Source organism: Lissotriton helveticus, chromosome 2_1, assembly GCF_964261635.1.
Source record: "Lissotriton helveticus chromosome 2_1, aLisHel1.1, whole genome shotgun sequence".
Classification (NCBI taxonomy): domain Eukaryota; kingdom Metazoa; phylum Chordata; class Amphibia; order Caudata; family Salamandridae; genus Lissotriton; species Lissotriton helveticus.
Window position 1 is genome coordinate 997,166,922 of NC_136059.1, and position 20,364 is coordinate 997,187,285.

The 20,364-nt window shown below is 42.5% G+C and overlaps 1 long non-coding RNA gene across 1 annotated transcript in view; it reads right to left on the minus strand.

The window, feature by feature from the left end:
• LOC144818392 (uncharacterized) overlaps positions 1–20,364 on the minus strand; it is a 264,107-nt gene that overhangs the window by 100,018 nt on the left and 143,725 nt on the right. The window contains exon 2 of the long non-coding RNA XR_013607096.1: positions 6,315–6,450. This is a non-coding gene — a long non-coding RNA (uncharacterized LOC144818392). The remainder of the gene's footprint in view (positions 1–6,314; positions 6,451–20,364) is intronic.

Here is a 20,364-nt window from a genome sequence, read left to right on the forward strand (position 1 = left end):
CAAGTATAAGCATAATTGCCACAAAAGAAATGAATATACTTTTCTCAGAAATAGCACTTCTGAAACAACTTACCAGTGGGAGAGCGGTTTTCAAAGGGGATAATGGTGTCCAGTACTGTCTCCAGAACACTGTCACACTCACTTTGGCCCACCAAGATGGTCCAATTACTTGGATCTCAGTTATTCACAAAACTGCCCACACTCTGAGTAAGCAAGATGAAAAGTGTCTGATAGAAAGTATCTTTTGATGTGGTACAAGATGTTCATATCTTCAGTATCTGTCAGGGTGGTGCCTGCCCACTCAGATACACAGTGCCCATTGAAGAACATTTCAGTGCAAGGTTCTTTTTGATGAGGGGCTCTCTGGTCAAAGGCGAATTCCCAGAAATTTGTCAGCAGAATGTGACTGCAAACCCAGCTGGAAGAAAGACTACATTTTTATGATATTTCTCTAGCAACAGTATGTAGGAGTTGTTCTGGATGACAGATCTACGGCTCTGTTCCCGTATAGGCACAGTGAAGTTTGAGGACAGGCACATTGCAGTTTGACTTTCTGCTAGTGTCCCATTACACTTTTATGAGGTATCCTATCAGGATCCAGAGAACAAGAGCTGCATCAAAGAGAGCTGGTCAGACTCACAGGGGAATCCAGTGTCAGGAAGACCTGCTGTTCACCTCGACCTGAGGTTTTAACGATAAGAGGTGGTAGGCACATCATTGTGTGGTTGGAGGGAAGCATGAAAGATTGGCTGGTTCCCATCAGGAACAGACAGGACTGGTTGCCCGAATGTCCCATCTGGTTGCAGAAGAAGCAGAAAAAGGGTCAATTCCATGCAGGTGGTCCTGGTCTGGCTGTTGGTGCAGGCCCAGAGATGGCTTCCATTGGGGGTGTTGCACGCTTGCACTGGGAGGAGTGGCTCCACCTGGGAAATCCACGCCTCTTAACAGCTATGTTGAGGAGGAGCACCAGAGATGTTTCCCTCTACCAGGGCTGCAAGGAGGACTTATTTTGGTGCACCTTAAGAAGACGCAATCACCTCACCGAAGGGTATGGCAGACCTCCAATGGGCAGTCAGGTAAGGAAGCTTGAACTTGAGAAAAGAAACTGTAGAGACAGCAAATACATTTTCAACAGTACTGGAGAACTGCATCATCATGCAATTGAAAGTCTAACTTAGCAGAAGGAACAGGTGGATTTAATGACATCATCATATGGTGTCCCATAACATTTTCGATTTTCGTTGGGCTCAATTCAGTCCTTTAATTAGGAATGACCTTGATTGACCTCGAAGCAAAGGTAAGGTGTCAACCCATTTCAGTTGGCCTTTGGAGCATATTTTTGCTATATTATTATTAGTCTTGCTATTATCTCATGATAGTGGAAGTGTTGTTTGATCCCTAAAGCTTTGCAAATCTCCTGAACTACTTCTGAAATGAAATGTGGTCTTTAGTGGCTTGAAAGACGCTGTGGGATACCGAATAGCAAAGTGAACTCTCTCTGCCTGCTCTTAGCCATGGTTGTAGCTTCCATTCTTGCACATGAATATGCTTCAGTCCACACTGAAAGAATCCAAACAATCACAGTACTAAGAATAAAAAACACATTTAAGCATTTGTATGAAGTCCATTTGTAGATGGCCAAAGGGGCCCAAAGGAGGTTGATCGGCAGCTGGGATGGTCTTCATTCCATTACTAATGTTGTGTAACTGGCAGTTGTGTTTGCTTTGTTTGCCCTAAGTTGGCAGGGTATGCCCAGACGTGCCTGGGAGATGAGGAGTGTTATCACAATACCGGGCCCAGGATTCTAGTTTTTGGTCCAGGGAAGAGTTGGCTTGGCAGTTCGGTCTGGACTATTTCCATGAGAAATAGGGTCAAGACTGATTTGCATATGGCTGCGTCTGAACTGGGGTGGCGAAGTGAGCTAAAGAACAATGATGGATTCAACCCAGATCTGTTACTGGGGGTGAGTGCCTGAAAACATTCAGTGCTCTGTCCATCATCTCCTTGTATTTGCTTTGTTCGCCCTAAGTTGGCAGGGTATGCCCAGACTTGGGTCCATTGTTCACTTTGCCATTGGATTCAAGCTAGCCTGGCTGATGAGGGGAGTTACCCCGAAACCAGTCCCAGGAGGCTTTCTTCCAGTCCAGGGAAGACCTGCCTTGACAGTTCGGTCTGGATTATTCCCAGGAGGAATAGGGTCAATAATGATTTGCATATGGCTGGGACTGAACTGGGGTGGTGAAGTGAGCTAATAAACGATGATGGATTCAACCCAGATCTGTGACTGGGGTTGAGTGTCATAGTGCAAGTGTGCCTGAGTTGCAAGGAATGGTTGTTCATTTCCAGGAAGCAGAATGCAGCACACATAGAAACAGCAAAAACTAGGAGAAATTAATAATTTCTTCCTGTTACGCTGGTTAAGACCAGGTATTCCCTGGTCTTATTTTTGACGCTGCCCCATATTTACTCCACCCTTGTAAATAGGTGGCGCAGTCCAAAAAGCAATGGGTGTTGTGGCGGAACGCCCACTGCCACACCCATTGCTCGCCCCTTTCATGCTAAGTGCTGTGTGAAAGATGCATTATTTACAAGGGGGCGTTAAGCCACATAAATAAGGCGAAGGGGTTATCTCCACCAGAACGTCAAAAAAGTGACGCTCTGGTGGCGATAAGCCTTTGTAAATATGCCCCTTTGGATGTAATCTGTGGGATAACTCGGACCCATGAGGACATGTTAAAGCTGGAATAAGACCATATGGGAGTGAGATTTGGCGGAGGCCCCTTCATTATACCTTGCACGAGGGCTCGTAAGGTTTCGTTATGCCACTGATACACGTGCAGCCAGCTCTGACGTGCAGCCCAATCAGAGACGTTTTAAGGCAAGGGCAAAGTAGGCTCTGGCCCGGGATCCCAGCCTTTCAGGGGGGGGGGGGGGGGCTGTTAGACTCAACTCTGTTCTGCAGAGCCTCACCCTGATGACTTTGAATAATTCTTAAGCAGATTGTTTTAAATACCTTTTTCCATTAATTTATTTTTAATGTGGGTAATGTGTGAGAGTCTATTACAAATATTTTGCAGAGAAAATGGGAGGGTCTCACAGAGATTATTTAAGTGATATTAATAAACTGCCACTCGATTACAATTTTGAAAACACACACTATCCATGAATATTAGCTGTAAATACATTAGAACTTGGACTATTTCGCCTGTGCACTATTAGTGACCTGGCCAAAGAGGGCATGAAAGAGCTGAAATTGAATCATAAATGTAAACCTGTTCTGAACAGGGGCCCCGAATAGGTTTGGCCCAGGGCCCCATAAATCCTAAAGATGTTACTGAACCCATGAGCATGGCCTGGCTAACCTTTTCACAGTCCTTCGTTCCCATACAAAAGCGGTGCAGCAGCACTGGCTTGATTGGGACAGTGGAATTGATTGTCACACGGTGCTGTTTGCTTAACATATATGCCAAGAGACCTGATTCAGGCAGGAGACTCCAGTTTTTTTAAGCCAAAAATGGCTGGAATTATCTTTGCTTCAATAGAAATAAATGGGGAAAATACCCAACCCGGAATTTTTTCTTACTTTCGTGTTCTAAAACTCTGCTTATGAGGTCGGCCCCTCACATCACGTGCTGCGTTACCACTCAGTCACAGAAGTGCTGACACTCCCTGTTAGTCACAACAGTCAGTGGCTGTGATGTGGAATAGTTGATTGGCAAAGGTGAGTCAAGAGAAGGTCTCATTCGAAACATTCTGTCATGTAGATTATTTATAGAATATGAACCTTAATTTGTTTCTTAGAATCATTTATGGCTGAGCCTTGTTTACAGTGAAATATGACAATTCTTTGTTGGATGAAACAACATTTTAAGCAATCCGTGGTAGTGGCATTTTACTTTTTTATTTATATTCATAACTGGATGTCTTCTTACAGTGTGCAGCAGATAATTCTGATGTATTGATATAGTTTAAGGCAAGAGTGCCACCTTCAGGAAAGTTTGAAATGATGTTTAATTAAGAGAATTTGTTTTCCAAAATAAGGCTGAGCAGAACAACCAGAGAGCAACAAGCAAAACTTGAGAAATTGACCAGAGAGTACCAAAATGGAGATAGTGATGGTCAGACACAGGCAGCACTTGAAGCTATAATCACATGACATACCAGCACATTTGAAACTGATGTCTGTGCTACACATTTTAGCCTCTAGATCTTTCCAGCATATAGTAGCTGCTGTAGCTGGTATGTCACAGGGAGCCTGGTCAGCCTTCCTGCCCAAAGTCTTTAAAGCAATATTAAGCCTGACGCCGCAACATATCAGCTTCTCCAAACCTGGTGCAGAAATCCTTGAAAGTGAAGCAAGGCTTCTACCAAATAGCCAACTTCCCCCATGTTGTTGGTGCAATAGACTGTACCCATGTGAACCTTCTCTCACCATCTGAACTGCACATCTGTATCGAAATCTGAAGTATACTTAATCAATAAATGTCAGGCAATTTGCAATGACAAATACTATTTCATCAACGTTGTGGGCAAATATCCAGGATCAACACATGAACCCTACAGATAAGGGTGCACTTCATTAAACAACATAGCCTGTTCATTTGTATTCAGAAACAGAGAGCCATAATCTGCAACCGCAGAGTTCAAGTGAAATGAATGCAAGGGTGCACTTCAGTGCACTTACCACATATCAAACCATAAGGGGTGATAGCAAAAGTACTTATTGATGGCGGGGGAGGCTTACTTTTCCTCTCAGGCACACACAAAAGGCAATGCTCGTGAAAGGAAGACAGCCACAGTGAGAGGCGGGAAGTGGCAAGAAACTAAACAGTGCACTATGGGGCACATGCATCATTTCAAATTGCATTCGCAAATGGTGCGAATCGCAAAAATCGTCCGTTTGCGAATGCAATTTGAATATTTGGGATGCATTATAATTTTTGTTATTTTCACAATTTAAGAAATCGCAAAATTGCGATTTCTTAAATTGCGATTGCATTTAAGGAATCTCAAATTGAGATTCCTTAAATGCAATGCATGAAACTTTAAAAAATAGTGAATTCGCACTTAGGGGGAGCAAATTACCATGAGGTTGAACCTCATGGTAATTTGCGAAAACTTTGAAAAATGCACTTTTGTGCATTTTTCAAAGTGTCATGTTGTGCACACACATGCCCTTAGGGCATGTGTGTGCACAACATATATGCACAGATTAATTTCAGGGGTGCAACAGTGTCCTTTGGACACCCCTGCACCCTTGAAATTGCATTCTCAATTTGCGATTCGCTAATTGCTAATCGTAAATTGAGAATGTCTTGCCATTCATTCCTATGGGCCTCTAGGCCCATAGGAATGAATGAGGAGCTATTCCTTAACTGCGATTCGCAATTTGCGAGTCGCAATTAAGGAATTTTAAGAAATCGCAATTTATTTAGCAATTTCTTCATGCATTGATATTTGCGATTCCTTATTAGCGATTCCTTATTTTTCGCAAAGGAATTGCAAATAGCAATGTTGATGCATGTGGGCCATAGTCATAGGTGCTGGTGACTGCACAACGAAGAAGAAGAACTGTTCCCACAATCCACCACGGCTAGAGCAAATGAACAAAACCAATCCTGGAGCTGCTCTCTTGTATGAAAGCAGCTCCAGGATGGGTCGGAGCAGCTTAAGGCAGTGCTCCTTTTCAGGCTAGGAGCCTGTGCCTGCATTCCCCCTCGCTGTTATACAGGTCATAGATTGCTGCAGCCTGAAGTGTGTATGTTGGGCTGGCCATGGCAGGATAGCCGGCCAATCCAACATGCGCACTTTAGGCAACTCTCTGCAAGTTGGGATGGCCCTGCCCCAAACTCATACGCAAGGTGAACTGGAATGGCAATCACCATTGCCATTTTTGTTCATTTTTGTTTCATGCATCTGCTACATTGCCAGCAGGCGGGGCGTCGCACCTCCGCCCTAAAGGAGAACCGCAGCTGTGGAGAAAGAAGATGCAAGACACCCTTGAAGGGTCAATTTACTAGAATCTGCAAGTACAATACCCACACATTTTATCTGCCTGACAACATGCAAGTGGGTAATATTTTAATGATATTTTAGGATATATCTTGTGTAAGCATACCTACGTTCATTTACACATTTGGCCTCACCCATATCACAATTTCTATCAAGATTTATGCATGAGGTGTTGTACCTGCTGCGCGGTGGGCTGCACGGCGGGCGGGTACGGAAGGCTACAAAAAGGACCTGATCCCAAAGCTGAACGATTCGTGTTCTAGTGTTCTGGGATTTAGTCCATCTTCTTCCGGGTCACTTACCTGCTCACATCTGGTTCCTGTGGCAAGATTCCGGCGTCCTTCCCATCTCCTGCAGCGATATTCTGGCGTCCTTCTCGGCTCCTGCGGCGAGTCTCTGGCACTCCTCTCAGCTTCGGCCGAGCAACGCTCTTCTGCCCTAACAGAAAAAACTGAGAAATAAGTCAAGAGCAACTAACTAGTCATTCTTCACTGATATTAATGAACTGCTGCTCGGGTACAATATTAAAAACACACACTATCCATGAATATTAGATGTAAATACATTCGAATTTGGACTATTTCTCTTGTGCACTACATGACGGTCCTTTAGTGAAAGGACCTATGTCAGTTTTACTTAATTGAAAATTAAATATAAATATTGTAGTTCATGGTGACAGATCTGCATTTTCACAAACTAACAGACTGATGTTTCAAATACAATTATTTCATGTAAGATTTGTCCAGCACTGCTCTTTATGGCCTGCAATGAGATATGTATTACTTTTTCCCCCCCTCACACTTCATCTTCCATGTAAAGACTCCACAATAATATATGGCAGATAATCTACTTAGACAGAGCTGGAAGGAAAAATTTAGGGAAGAAATATACTAGAAGAATTATGAAAATGAATAGGGCAAGTGCCCTTGCATAACTAGATTTTATTTGCTGCTTTTAAACCATGATCATCTCTAGCAAAATTTTAAGGGGCATTAGATTGAAAAATGCTCTTTTGTGCTACCAATCTTTCAATGTTTTCGTGGGGAAGATGAGTTCCATCATGCATGAAAAAGATAAGGCTTGCTTGATGCACCACAAAAGTATTTGAATATTTGATTAGTGGTCCTCCAGGATCTCTTAATTCGTGCCAAATGTATGTAAAAATTGTGCTTAAAGATGCACCTTTTGCTTATTTATTTAAAAAAAATCTTAGGGGAGAACTCCCACTTGGGCCAGAACTACCCTATAAGAGTTCAGGTTTGTTCACTCAACTCTCCAAAAATCAATGAGGTTGTTTACGCTCACCATTGTCAAAATTCACCAGCCGCCACTGATGTTGGATCTTGCCAATGAGAGCAACAGAATGATTAATACTTGCAATCAAAGTGGATCTCAATACAATGCTTTAGGAAGCTTCAATAAAGTGGGCGTCAGCAGCTTCAGATCGGAGGCATGAAGGAAGCCCTGTCACTAAGGGATCTAAAGCAGGGGATAATATCCAATGGGCCTTTTCTAATCACGCTGAACTTGCACCAATACTCCTAGGACAAATCCACATTTTTGATGATAATACAGAATAAACAGTATTACCTAATGGAGGCACCCCAAGGCAGGCATGGGTGGGATGGCTTGTTGCATTTGTGCAAATTCATGGTCTGCTTGTTTAGACCATTGCAGTAGGTACATGGGTGTCTTTTTTAATATAATATTTCAGAGGTTTCACAGTAGTGACCTATTTAAGGATTGACTGTCCAAATTACCCAGTCATGCCCAAGAAAGCTTGTACTGGAGCTACAGTTACCGGAAGTGGTAACTCACAGATGGCTTAAATCTGTTCTGTCTATAGATGAACGTTCCTGTGGAAATCTCATCACCAAACTATCGTACATCTGGAAGACCGATTACATTTTTTCTTTGGCAGCCTTGTGGTCTTTTTTAGCCTATTCAGTGATGAGATAGATGAAGTCAGCTTTGAATTGGTCTAAAGAAACAGAGGCAAGAAGAAGATTGTCAACATATTGGACTTCGGTAAAGTTTTCGGGAAAGAACAGGGTGTCACTGTCAACATCTTTTTTAAAGCTTGAGAAAAGATTGAAGGAGAGTATGTAAAGCTTTCAGTAAGCCTCTTCACTCCAGTTGTGACCCGCCGAATGAGAATGCAAATAGAAACTGACTCTCTTTGTGATAGGGTGACCAACTGGCATGGGTGCAAATTCAGGACAGAGGGTGTAGAAAATCAGGACAAAGGGTCAAAACTCAGGACAACAATTCAGGGCAGAAGGGCAGAATTCAAGACAAGAAATCAGGACAAAAGGTACGTTTTACAGACACATCAGAGGAGGTCAAGCAATATTACAAGTAAATAGACAACCAACACAAGTACAAGTCAAAATAAGTTTATCTAAGGTTGAGACAACCTTGCACTGCATCTGTTGTGTGTGTGAGTGTAACGTAAACACCTGTATTTGCATTTACAAAAAAAAATGAAGAAAAAGATCATAGCTAAAGGCTTCTCAGATCTTACTTGCCCTCTTCCCCATTGTAAAAAAAAACACCTGATCTGATCAATCAACCCCAGGGGATGTGATATGTAAAAGCTAAGGGGGCTCGGGGCCAGGGTAAACATGAAAATAATAACAGCACAAATGCAGAAACTTTGCACCATTTAAGGAAAAAATAATAATAATAAAGGACAATTGTATTTGTACCATTATCACTGCTTGAGTGACAGTTTAAGAGGCTAACAGCAAATGCACCTGGGTAACATGCACCAAAATGAAACCTCCACCTCCCGAGAGCTTGGCGCCTGGTGAGGTGACAGGAACCCATAAACAAAAGCAGTCTGCCATGCCCTGGTCTCTGGCAGGAAGAGACCCAGCAAATGCTGTCACTGCATGGAGAGGCCCATTATCATTCTGTATGTGATGTTTAGGCCGACATACAGAATGATAATGGGTTGATAGCAGCCTGTAGTGATTGCTACAGGCCACTGATTACATCAGAAGCACAAGGTGGCCCCTGCAGTGAGAGTTACGGAACTCTAAGGCTGCTTGCAGGGGGGCAGCTCACTCCAAGGTCTGAAATTACTGACAAAAGGCGTCTGTGGAAGAATTCCTCAAAGACAACAGACAAAAGGCCCAAATAACGGGCAGTCCGTGAAATTTATGGACAGTTGGTCACCCTACTTCGTGAATGGGTATGGAAGAGAAGGTGGAACATAAATCCACCATTGTAAATTATTTTGCATTAGCAGGGATGCAAGCAAAGATGGTAGCAAGTTTCATGAACCACACAGAAGATGGGGAAAACCAGAGTATTAGTGGCTCTCAAATTTTGAACAAACCTGTACACATTGGTCTTTCCTGGAAAATAGATTCTGCAGAAAGATGCTGAGAGCACCGATCTCTAGCTCTAGTTTTATTTGCCATAATCAGCTAGGTCTCCCCTTTGTTGAGGATTATATTAGTGCTTGACCCCTGCTTTTTTGGTGTGCCATTTGGCAAAACACAGAGGGTGCACTTACAAAAGACATCTTAAAAGACTGCCTTGCATGTGACAATGGTAGAAAAATCCCTTGGATAAAGTACATCGAATCTTGTCTGCGCATGATTGGTTTTAACCAGCTATTTGAAAATTCGGAGGGCCCTTGTTCTATTACCAAGAAATAGCTGCAGGCGTGTTGGTACCAACACTTGCTGGAAGAGAGAATAAAGAGGGAGATAGTAACACCGAGTATCGGCCTACCTTATTAGGAATTGGTGATGAATTGGCTCACCCCAAAGTTACCTGACTGGCAATATGAATGATTGGGAGCACAGTTTACTCTTCCGTTTTAGAGAAGGCACTATAAAATACTTACTGAATTTCCCATTAGGCTTCCAAGCTAACTTAGACAACCGCCACTGCCCCTGTGATGGGAAATCCGGTCAATCGGTGTTGCACTTTCTTTTTTTGTTTTTACCTTTTATATACTAAAACTATCCTTTTCCCCTTGATTAAGAAGCAACATCTTAGTAATTTCAATGAATCTAATGATACACTACTTCGACTGGATGATGACCCCATTATAAAAAATGTTTTTTAACAAACTTTATTGATTTTCTAAACATTACAACTTCGTGCATACGTATTAGACCGTAATATAAGTTTGGCAATATGTCCCAGACGTATTCCAAAGGTTTGAGTATACGACCAATAATGTTGTTGGGACATCTTCTTCATGTATGTATTGAATAACGTATACATTCCTGTGTATTACACCGGCTAGCGGGTCAGTCCTGTTTACAACTTTAAAGAGTATGTACATTGCAGTATAAGACACAACCCTTAACAGTCTTAAAACAAACAAAAATCAATATTAACCTAATTCTCTCCATCCCCCAGCCTGCGGAAACAGTTCTGCATATTCTCCTTCTCTGTTACGTACAGTGACACAATAGAGATCAACAAAAATGCTGAATGGCTTATTATATACTGTATACATCTGACATATACTACAACATTCCCACATCCTGGTCCGTACTTTCAAATGATCAAGTAACGATGGACACGGTGACTGGTTAACAGTGAAGTTATTTCTGCGTTTGTACCTTCGATGCTATAAACCCTTCTAATATCACATTCCATTCCAACCATATAGGTTTTTTCGTAGACCCCTTTGTTCTTCTCTCTGTAGTTCTGCACCCTCAGCTGTGCCCCATCTAACCACTTCATTAGGTCATTATTAATTGTGTCATGATGTTTTTGAAAGTTGCAGTGCTGGCACACAAGTCACTGTCACATTAGAATTTTAGCTTTTCTACGAGTCTTTATTTGTTTGTTAAAATCTGTCTGATATGAATTGTGCTGTTTTTATCATATATTTTATTCAATTTTTATCATGTACTTTTATAGTTTAAAACGCTTGAATCAAATGAAGAATTTAGCGATTGATTGATTGGTCTTTCCTACCTTTTTAATAGGGAGAAAAGGAGAATTACATCTGCTAACAATCAATACTGAAACACTTTGCTTGATAAGGTCCACAACGGCTGGTTGAATTCCTCCTTTAAATTAGAGGATTATGTGTGTATGTTTACAGTTTCAATCAGTAGGATGCACCCTATGTCATTAGCTCCTGTGGACCACAAAGTAGAGGGCACCTGGACAAGTAATGCTGACAGATCTTTAGACATTTCAGCATTATTGGCAATTGGTTGACAATTCGTTTCACACAGCAGGGCAAGGTCCTCACCATCCTTGGTCTATCGTTCAGTCGAGGTAGACTCTGTCTAGTGTACAGTAAACAGTACAGTTCAATGTACACAAAATATCATGACCCAACAGAGGTAGACCTTGAATGGAAAGCATGCTTGTCTGCAATGGGACTGAGAATTCTAGAGAAATGACTGGAAATGTAACGTGGAAGTCCCGGTACCGATGTCATCTATGGAAAAGCATGAGAAAGGTAATGATGAAAACTCAGACATTTTTATGGCAGATTGCTTTGTGCCTGTATCAATAAGGCAAGTGGAGGGTTTTCTTCTTATCATACAATCAACGTAAGGACATTTCTGATCTATCAGAATCAAAGTGTTCAGGGTACAGTCGGTGACTCTCGGCCTGTCCTAGTATTCAACGTATGGGTTTTCTGTGGCCTGTTTAAATTATGGGGGGCTGGCTCAACAAATACATTTGAGACAAAATTAGGACTATCCCTATTCCAATAGTAAAACATGACCCTCCTGCTCCTAGAGTGTCTCCCGCCGTCTCTCCCATTTCCACTCCTGAGCCACCCTCTACCTGCCTCCTACTCCTTGTTCCTCCCATAAAGGAACTCCTCGGCTCCTGCCCTTAATGTTCTGTTGCATATTTTGTAACTTTAGAGACATCAGTTTGGATTCTACAGATTGTGTATTGCAGTTTCGAGACGCAACACAATAATTTGCTACTATTAGAAGTTCAACCAGCCGTTTAATTTATTTGCCATTGACTACAAATAGTCATCAACTGATTTCGCACATTCAGTGACAATCCATGCACCGGTGCACCACCTACTGCTTTCTGAGCTTTGCCCGCTGGATGGGCAATGCCCAAATAGCTTTCAAACACAACCTTAAGCCTGACTAAATAATCTACTAGCCACTCTCCTCCTTTCTCTTTGCAGTTCGAGATCTTAGCCCAATCAGTTTTAACTGGGCACACTTCTGCAACTCCATTCAACAAAGCATCCTCCACAGTATTTAGAGCCCCATTGTTCCTGGGGTACTGTCTTGACCAGTTTCCTTCTCAGCCAAGCTCTTGATTCATTTGGCAGAATCAAATAGAACAGTTGATTTACATCAGCCCAGTTAGGGCTGTACACTTCAAATGCACTTTTTAATTCCTCATGAAGCTGTGTAGGGTTTTGTCAAATGTTAGGGAATTGTTTCTTAATACTCATTAAATGTCAGAAGTAACACTGGGAACATAAACAGTAACTCTGCCACCGGGAGCCAGGTAATCTCTTAACGGGAGGAGAGTGTTTGGGACTGGCAAAGAGAGATTTTCGATATCTGCGTCGCTAGTCTGAGGGGAGCACTCTTCCCTCTCTTTAGAATCCCACTCCTGGCCATTTACTTTGTGATCTGTCTTAAGCTTTCTTGGGTGATAGTGGGAATGCAGTCAAGGGGATTCCTCCAACCAGATGGTACTGTGTGAATTTTTGTACCAGTCTATGGCAGTGGAATCGGTATCTTACATTGTCGCTTCCGCGTATCCTTCTAGCATCCTACAATTGATTGCTTGCATCATAGCGCTTGCTTGAGCATTAGCTCCATGTGCTCCTTCCACCTGAAGTCTAGCTTGTGCTGCCTCATTTTGGCTGCATTCTCTGAAGCACCCCCAGCTTCAGTTGTTGGAATGGGATTTTTAAAACATATATGAGTTCTACCTTCCGTTGTACTTGCTCTCTTTATTTTCTTTGGTTCAATGATTTGGGGAAATAAATGGGGGAGGAGGAGAAACTAGGAGCACAAGCACTAACTCAGTCCCTAATGTGGCCTACTTGGTATTCCAGTTACTCCTGAGCTTCCTTCGTACCATGGACTTGGGATTCATATTTCTGTTTGCTCACTTCCGCACACTAATTTAATGCTGGCCATTGTTGTGCATCTACCTTATTTTTAGGATCCTTCAATTTCTTTTCCAAATTGTTCAAACTATCTAAGCCAAAGGTTCCACTATCAGGAAAGGATTCTTCCCAGCCTCATTAATTAGTCCCACCCACTGTTGCAGACATCTGCATGTGCCATTAAGGTACAGAAAGTGTATATCGTGGGCAGGAGTCCCTTTCAGTGGGGGTTCATTATGTTTAAATGTCTCTGTCCCGATAATGTCCGCTTCCCTCATGCACAGAAAACAAAGAGGTGTCTGCTAACCTTGTGGAGGGGGATTAGGGGTCCCCCAGTTAATTTCATATAACTGATCTCATGATGGGGGAGGGAAAGTATTGTGCACTCACATTCAAAGATCCCCATGCTTTTGGCTGGTCTTCGTTTGTACATTTGTAGGGGCTAACAAAGGGGCCGTTATGGCTTGATCAAAGAGCCTCTTTCTCACACACACATTCATCCTTCAAGGTTATGTGCTTTGAGCCCTGGGGCTCTTTCCTATTTCTTTACCATTCCTCAGAGCCCACTCGCTCTGTACAATGGATTACACTTCTTCTGTGTGAGTTTTCCCACTACCTACTACTGGTGTATTATACTATCGACTCGCCCCCAGATGACGCTTTGGTGCACCTTTCAACACGTTGCATGAAAGGTTAGTAAGGCCAGGCCTTGATATGAAACATGAATTGAAGCATTACTTCAAGGATTTTGATTTGTTGAGTGGAACTCCCTACTGACTATAGTCACTAACAAATGAACAGTGATATTGTTTTAAGTTACTATTGAGGCAGCCGGTGTGGTCTTCATTGACCCTAGGATGTCATATTTCTGAATCAGTATTAAATGCTGGAATAAGAATTTAGAATGTAAATGTTCCCTTTCATGTATCCTTCAAACATAGTACACCTCAATATATTAAGTGTACATGAATTTTCTTTAAGTAAAACTGTAATCAGAGATTGGAATCTTCTGGTACCAACTACCTCAGAGTTGAAATTGTTATGTAAATTACTCCTTCAGGAATCCTTTGTGTTCTGTGAATAAAGCTTACATCAAATTTCCTTGGAGAGTATTGGGTTGCCCTATGGGGTATACGTTGTAAGTGCGTTCAGTCAACATTTAGCATGAGGAAACGGGGAAGGACACTCAATAAGACAGATATGGGTGCAGAGCCGATGGTGCTCCATGACTGTAGTGAGTCTCATGAGTGCCGGCGTGGCTGTACTCTCTGGTCTGTCTCTGACCAGGAGAGCAAGTGGACGGACAAAGAGTGGCCCTCCATTCAATGCAGAGTGAGTGGCCCGCCAAAGAGGTGGCTCCGAAGTGCCGGGCGCATTTCCATATCAAATAAAGGCAGGGCCATTCGAGCCTTCAGGATTGTGCGACCATGGCTGCAGCTAGCAGGCTGGTTTATTCCAGGCCATAATCAGTGCTTTAAATGGGCCGGCACTCACCAGTACTGAGTACCAGCACTTCTTAAATTTATCACTCAGAGTACCGGCACTTCTCTACTGCCCAGGAGAGTACCGGTACTCATGAAAAGGCGGGCTCATTGGCTGAGAGTGCTAATGAGCAGGAGTGGAACGTGTCTGGCGCTGCTTCTGTAGCCCCAATCTGAGCCTCAGCTGAATTCTTCAAGAGGGCTCATTTAAATATTGTCCGGTGCTCACCATCACGCTGTGTTTGATAGAGCAGCGTTCGTTCAGGCCCTGTGCTGTCAACCACATTCACACTATCCTCTGCATTTTCCCAAACACAGGAATCATGGCAGTCCCCTGGCAGTGGCAATTTTAAAAGCCATGGTGAAGAGTAGAACATGGCTTTTAACATACCAGAGTCTTTTGTGTGTCAGCTTATGTTTGTGTGTTTGCCTGCATTTTTATGCCTGTTTTTTTGTAAGAAAAAAGCGAGAGAGAGAGAATCAAGACATTCTCAGGAGGTATATTAAAGAAAATGGGTGGCACTTTGTGTGTACATGTCTGCTCCGCGTAAAGGTTCATAAATAACGTAGTAGGGAGGGTTGGTGGGTGAGTGAGTGAGTGGATGGATGAGTGAGCAAGGGGGAATGTATAGATGAATGAATGGATGAGTGAATGGATGGATGGGTGAAAGAGGGTGGATGATGGGTGGGTAAGTGAAAGATTGGATGGATGAATGAAAAGGAGGAAGGATGGATGAAGGGATGGATGAGTGAAAGGAGGGATTGAGTGAAAGGGTAGATGGTATAAAGGAGTGAAAGAGTTGATGGATAGATGAGCAAAAGGATTGATGGATGAGTGAAAGGATGGATAAAGTGATGGATGAGCGTAAAGATAGGTTTAAAGATGGATGGATGGATAGGTTTGAATATGAAGGGTGGACGGATGGAATGGTGAAAAACTGAATGATGGATGAAAAACTCAATAGACGACAGAATGTAAACGGTAAATGGTGGACATCAGCAGGAAAATGGTAGGATGAAAGGATGAATGGATAGATCGATGGAAGAGACAAGAGATATCTTCAGGGGAGGATCATGATGATTTGCTTCATTTGCTTGGTGCCATAAGAGCTTTGGTTCGAAGTGGGGGTATTTTCAGTTTCTTCCTACTCACGTGCAAATATATATATAGTATTGTGCCAAACAACAGCAATTAACAGTATGGCATTAAGAAGGTGCAACTATTGCAACAAAAGGAAATGTTAACATATTATCGCATTTCTCTTTAATTTTGCGTAATGAGTTAACCTGCTTTGTTTATATAAACATATTTAACATGTGTTTTGGTGTGGGCTGCAACTATTATAGAAGTCGTTAAGTATCATCATGTCTTACCGTTAGCAACCGCCCCTAGCCTCGCCGACTCACTACACCTCTAGCTCATTTGAATGAGTACCTGCACTTATTTTTTCCCATTTAAAGCACGGGCCATAATTGACAGACAACTGCAAGGAGCAGGAGAGACCCGAGGGAGAATGAATTCTCCGGGTGAAGTCTGCATTGGGGAGTGCCCTCTTTGGGATTGTTGATCGCTGTTACAAGAAAAGTGGAGGTACTCTACGGCGCTGGGGAGGTGCAGAGAAACATATTGGGTGGGGACTAGCACCTAACTCAATTTAAAGTGAAGAATGGGCACTACATTAGCCAATGAGTACACCCGAGGCTGCTTTAAATATACACACCAAGTCACTGAAGGATAAGATACTAAAACAGAAGAAAGTACCCAAGGGACTTCTTCAGCCACAATGGCGATAGTTGTTGGGTGTGGGTCTCTCTAAGAAGCAGGTCCAAGGTGAAGTCCACACTGCCATGGGTGAGTAGCAGAAACGGAGTACACAAGATGGGTGCAGGACAGGCTGCAGACATGATTCGGGGAGGAAGGTCAAAACGTCCTTGATTATCCAGAGTCTCAATACGCTTCAGCTATACGGGGATAAATATTCAGCATTCAAAGCTATGATTGCCTGATTGCTAAAAGCACACAGGCATGTCACATGTCACACCTCACACATGTACTGCGCTGTTGCAGCTAATAAGCACTGCATCGACATTTGAGTAATGTGTTCTCAATTGGACATCCACAGAGAAGAAAGTCCACATAGAGGGAGGAGCTGTTGGGGATCAGAATCCATATGTTACTGCTAGAGCAGTTACAAAATTATCATATACACACGCATGCTGTTTGGTGGCATCCTCATCTCCAAGGATACAGTCTTAAAACAGTGTTACTATAGTTTTACAGATATAGCTTCCCCATGTCAGAACAGATCTGGTCAAGGAACATCTTAAATGGCCCAGCTGGCAATAGGACAATGATTACAATGTATGTAACTTCATAACCATGTGACATCTAACTTTTGTGTCTGCCATCAGTCTTGAGTGGTTGTGTTGGTGATATTTAAGAGTGCCACAGTTAGGGGCTACTCCTATAATGCTACTGTGTGTAAGTCTTCTGGTGTGTAATAATAATCCACATTTGTATAGCGCACAATCACCCGTTAGGGTCTCTAGGCGCTGAGGGCCGTCGGGAAGATTAAGCAAGCTATTGCCCAGAGTCGCATGGTGCTAGGCTAACCTGCCGCCGGAGCCGGGGATCGAACCCTGATCCCCAGATTCCAGCGTCAGTCGCCCTGGCCGCGGCGCCACACCTCTTCCTAGCGTCAGTCACCCTGGCCGCGGCGCCACACCTCTTCCTAGTGTGTAATGTACACACTTGTGACAGCCAAAGCTAAACCAGATATGAAACCACATCAGCTTCCAAGAAATGCTTTCTGTCAAGTTCAAAAGTAAAATGTATTTAGACCTTAGGTCTTTAAACCACATAAGCTCTTACAGAAAGAAATAAAGGAATTCTAAAACAATAGAAAATTAATCTTCTTATGCCATTTAAAATCAAGGTTCCCATGGATTAAACATCTATTTATCTTAGAACTTCATTCCTAACAATTTTTGCAAGCAGAATTTTAAAACAATAAAATGTCATATTAAATCACAATACTCATAACTTCACTTAAACTTATAGTCAAGCAGGGAACCTATTTACAGCCTGCATATATTTTCCAATAGCTATTGCAGTATCTCAATTGTCCATATCAGCAAGTAGCTCCCATGCTTGTGTATGCGACCTTACATCATATTTTAAAATGATCGAACGTAAAAACAATTTACAGTGGTTACAATTTTTTGGGCAAACCAATAAAATGTGTAAAATATTACATTTCGTCCCTTTCTTACACGTACATTTTCCATCAGGTTGCATCAGTCCTGATTTTATTATACTGTGTGACATGGCCGGGTTAGTACCAATTCTTGTCCTTAAAACTTCCATTCTCAGCCATTGGTTCGGTAATGTGTCTAGATAGGGGTAACTGATTTCTTTCTACAAGCTATTTCTTATAAACTTTACAGAGTCTTTCTTACTCAAGTACTCCCTATCTACCGCTCTAGACAATACCTTTCCCTGCACTTTAAGTACACCCTTTATTACATCGATTTGCAAGGTCAGCCGATCTATTTTCACGTTCAATGCTAAATGTTTATAATGTATGTAACTTCATAACTATGTGACATCTAACTTTTGTGTCTGCCATCAGTCTTGAGTGGTTGTGGAGGTGATATTTAGGTGTGCCACCGTTAGGGACTACTCCTATAATGCTACTGTGTGAGACTGTGTGAGTCTTTAGTGTGTGTAAGTCTTCGGGTGTGTAATATACACACTTGTGACAACCAAAGCTAAACCAGATATGAAACCACATCAGCTTCCAAGAAATGCTTTCTGTCAAAACTCTAACATGTGTAACACCCAAGGTGCTTTGTGCAGCACCTTTATGAGATTTGTGTACACACATATGTGTAAGATGTGTACTGTGATTCCATTTGTAATAACAGGATGACTGTGTTTCCAATTGTAAATAACAGGATGAATCTCCCAGTTATAGGGTCATCCACTAGCTTTTACCAGCACTCAGACTAAAATCACATTTCTGCATTGGGAAGACACATTGTACTCTTCCAGAGATGGCAGAGCACACACATGCATTCTGAACATTTACATGATGTGGAGCGTATATGTTGACCTCCTGAGTTGGGTGGATCTAAGCAAAGGAGGAGAAAGAGTGAGCTCCAATAGCGAGGGCTATGGAAGTCGCAGTGCAACAAGTGACCCCGAAGCAATCATGACAACAGCGAGGCTGGAGATAAACCACAGGGCACACGTGACTATAGGGTTGAGCAGTCCTTCAGGGGTGACCACAACACCAATGGTGAACACTGGACAGGGTGAAGTGTAGGCCTTTAATCAAATTTCAAACAATCATTTTCAAAACTATGGAAACTTATGCCGAAAAAAACAGGAAGTAACCTATCCTCCTCGCATTCCATAAGACACAAAAAAAACACTCACGTGAAAACGTTTTCTCTGCTAACCACGGCTAGCTAACGATCTTGATAACAGCATTTGACTATATTGAAAAAGAAAACAAAGATATGGTTGCACTTGCAACGCAGTTTCTGAATAGGACTTCATTTAGGTTTTCACCATGTATGTTACTTTCTTTGTGGCTGCTATTGTAAACATTAAAACTTTCAGTAGAGGAAATGTTCAAAAACATTTAATTGCAAGTACGAGATTCCGAATGATACTCCTGCCATTGGGAAAAACCCGAGTCTAAGAACCAGTATTGCCAAATTAAATACATAACTTTTATGCAAGACAAGAACATAACACTGTACAGCTGTAAGTTGTCCCTACTTGGCCTGCCGCTCAACTCATAGAGGAAATCCTAAAGCAGATGCAACAAGCGGAAGGGAAGGAAGTTACGTCAGAGCTGTCACCTCAGGAGGTGTCTGGTCTGTGCTGCTGGAAAGCTCTGCGGCGCCATTGACGGCAGCACCGAGTTACGGGGAGAGGTCTGCAGCCAGGTACAACAATGGGGAATGACGTCAGAAAGAACAGGACAGAAAAACAGGAAAAAAAGAACATATTTTTAATTTGTCAGGTTTCTGATGTAACATACTTTCCTTTAACGACGTTGCACATGAAGGCCTCGTGCTCCACTGGCTCCGGTACACAGGATAATGACGACACTCCATGGCACATAACTTGAGTGGCATCTAATGAACCTTTGTATCGGGACAGACTTTAATTGAAGTGATCACTGTTTAAGGATGCAATATATAAATGTTATGATGACTGTTAGTTTTCCTGATGGTATTATATTCATTTGTTTAAAAATGTACTGTAAAATTACACAGGGCCTCATTTACAAGAAAGTGCGACACTGCAAACCCTTTGGTTGCGCCACGCTGCAGCACTTTCAAAGCACACAGATGTGTCATACCTACAAGGATATGACGGATCCCTGTGCTCTCCCCTGCTCTAGCGCACAATTTGCTGTCATGCGCTGAAGTAGGCCCCCTAGCACCATGCTGCAAGGGTGCCTGCGTCACGGGGATGATTGTTTATGTGGAAGACGGTGTCCCTTCCTGCACGTAAACAATCTGAAGTGGCGTTTTTCAACACCTATGTGTGCTGCATTAGCACACATAGAACTTGCAAAACTTCATTTTTTTAATGATTGTTTATATGCAGGAAGGGACACCTTCCTGCACATAAACAATCACCAGCGGTGATATTCTCGTTCTATGCGTGCTGTAGAAAAAGGAAAGGAAAACATGGAGGAGAAATGAATATATTTCTCCTTGTTGTGCCTTGCTATGCCTTCCCATGGGAGGTGTAGCATT